The 3,101-nt window shown below is 34.6% G+C and overlaps 1 pseudogene; it reads right to left on the reverse strand.

Moving 5' to 3' along the window:
- Positions 1-213: 213 nt before the first annotated feature.
- Positions 214-3,101, reverse strand: part of LOC107577009 (ribonuclease inhibitor-like) — a 6,989-nt pseudogene continuing 4,101 nt past the window's right edge.

Consider the following 3,101-nt stretch of genomic DNA (forward strand, 5'->3'; position numbering starts at 1 on the left):
TTTAGACCAGCTCTGAACAGGTGCTGTTCACTGTCTAGGCTGTTAAGGAGAAATCAAAAGAGAAAATAAACAGTGTTGGCTGTAATAAGTTGAATATTACAGAATTTCAATTACTTTTTTTGAAGAACAAGAAGTGTAACAGATCACACTAATATTAAACGTCTGTAATCTTATTAGTTATCATGTTAATATGACACGACAAAAGATGTTTACTCGCCTCAGGTTACAGTTGGAGTCTTTCAGCGCTTTACTGAGCTGCTTCCTTGAGTTTCCTATTTTATTCTTTTTCAGATCAAGTTCTTTTAAAAAATGCAAAGCTTTCGTCTTAGCCAAAGGCTGAGCCAAACATGCAACATCCGTAATGCCACAGTCACTTAGGCTAGAAAAAGACAGAGAAAGAGACTTTCACTTTAACCCAGAGTTTTAAATCAACAGCAATTATATTTAACTTTGTTCAACAAAATTTCAGAAGTGAAATGATCTGAGTGTCTCAAGATTTCACTACAATAATAAGTAACCTCTTTTGGGGGAGATTTTGGCTTTTGGATTTCAAGACAAATTATCACAACAAAACCATTTACAGACTAATGACTTGTACTGCTTTTAAAATAAGGATTTCTCTCTGAAACACGTTAACAGGACTTAGTTCTAGTTTTCTATTACATTCTGCCAAAAATATGATTGTTTGCCATTTTCATTCCTTGAAATGTTACTTGACCCTTTAAAAAAATTTACATCATGTCATTCAAGGACCAAATTACCATCTCATCACTGCATTAAAAAAAGATAATTTTATGTTCTCAAAATTCATGTCATGAAGAGGAAAAAAAAACATCACTATGTGTCCTGAAATAAAATGTGAAATATTTAAGTGATATTGAGTGTATGTAGATATTTACATAACTAAGTATTTTGATTCTTGTAGATCAGGTTTGTCCAATCCTGCTCCTGGAGGACCACTATGTCCTTTAGTTGGACATTTTGGTTTCAACTTTAATTAAACACACCTGAAGGAGATAATCAAATATCTTCAAGATTACAGCAGGCAGGTGTGTTGGAGCAGGTTGGAGCTAAACTCTGCAAAATGTTGGCCTCCAGGAGCACCTCTAATGAACAAAAGCTTCTTACCTCAATCTCTCCAGTTTACAGTCTAAATTCTTCAGTACGTCACATAAGTGCTTCACTCCTTTGTTTTTTACTTTATTCCCACTAAGATCCAGTTCTCTCAGGTGTGATGGGTTTGATTTCAGAGCTGAAGTCAGAGCAGAACATCCTTCATCTGTTATATCACAGTATCTTAACCTAAAACAGGGGAAATGAGAAAAACAAACCTCTTATTCCATTACGGCATATCATCTTCATGGAAAACAGTAAGGTGAATTCAACAAACTCATCTGAAATGACGTCATATCCATATGTTCTTAAGTTTTACTTCAAGTATATCAGGGCCTTAAAACGTCAGGTTAAACCTGTTAAGTGATTTTGAGCATTTGGATTCTTGTATGTGAATGTTATTAACCTCAATCTCTCCAGTTTACAGTGTGAATCCTTCAGTACGTCACATAAGTGATTCACTCCTGTGTTTTTCATTTGATTCTCACTGAGGTCCAGTTCTCTCAGGTGTGATGGGTTTGAACACAGACCTAGAATCAGGATGAGACACTGTTTCTCTGTAATACTGCATCCACACAGACTGAAGACAGAAAGAGAAAAGACAATGAATCACATCAATGTTCAGTTCATGTGTGAGTTAAATACATAATGAATAAATGCCATACAGTCACTGACACAACAGCAACAATCTGAAAAACGTAATTGTATAATCATAAGCCAATACAGGATAAGTTGGATTTGATGATACTAGCATCTCTGGAACCATCTTCACTTAGACAAAAAACAACAACTATACATTATTCATGTAAATTAAGATACAGGATCAACTATATAACAATTAAAAAATTTACAAGGAAATTTGGTACATGAATCAAATTTGGTTGAGCATAGTTTACCATCACTAAATACAAATGTTGCTTAATAAAAGAAGTCAAAAGTTCTATTAGTGCTGAAAAACCATGTAACTCTGCCAAAATAATCTAATGTCATTCATGTTAGACTGTTTTAGTCTATTGCCACTTCTTCCATTTTAGCATATGAAACCATTTTAAACAAATTTTAGTGACAAAGTTTCAGAGTTTAAAGTTCTTGCTACTGAAACACACACACACACTGAATCATCAAACCATTAGCTAACAGCATAATACACTTTCATCATGCTGTAACTGCTGTACAGTATAATGTTACTAACTCTAGTTTCTCCAGCTTGCACTGTGTGTTCCTGAGTAGATCACAGAGGTGTTTCACTCCAGAATCTCCTAGTTGATTTCCGCTCAGGTTCAGTTCTCTCAGGTGTGATGGGTTTGATTTCAGAGCTGACGTCACAGCAGAACAACCTTCATCTGTCACATCACAGCATCCTAACCTACATTGGGAGAAATATGATCAAAAAACAAAAAAAAATTCATTCTGTCTTAGTCAAACACAAAAACAATTGTTTCTTTCATGCATGTAAATGTTCCTCACCTCAATCTCTCCAGTTTACAGTGTGAATCCTTCAGTACGTCACATAAGTGATTCACTCCTGTGTTTTTTAGTTCATTTTCACTGAGGTCCAGCTCTCTCAGGTGTGAAAGGTTTGAACGCAGAGCTGAACTTAGACTGAGACACTGTTTCTCTGTAATACTGCATCCACACAGACTGAAGATAAAAAGAAAAAAGTGAAATGATCTTATTGAAGAGCTACAGACGTTTAGTTTAATTCACAGTCTAATTTGATGTGTAAAAATTTTTGATTTTATGCTTAGACGTTATACTTTGGATATTTATTCAGATATTATACCTCTATTTTTTGCCAACATTTTTTGCAGTATCATTTTTGCAGTAACGCTAACAGTCAGAGATTGCCATTCATTTTATTTTCTCTCTGTCTGTGTAGGAGTGTGTGGGGAGAATGAGAATGTTTTACACTCCTGATATTTTAAGGTCTCACCATTTCTGTTTACACAGTTTTTATTCAACATATATTGAAAAGAAACATACATTGA

Source organism: Sinocyclocheilus grahami, unplaced genomic scaffold (genome assembly GCF_001515645.1).
Source record: "Sinocyclocheilus grahami isolate Dianchi unplaced genomic scaffold, SAMN03320097.WGS_v1.1 scaffold4866.1, whole genome shotgun sequence".
Taxonomy (NCBI): Eukaryota; Metazoa; Chordata; class Actinopteri; order Cypriniformes; family Cyprinidae; genus Sinocyclocheilus; species Sinocyclocheilus grahami.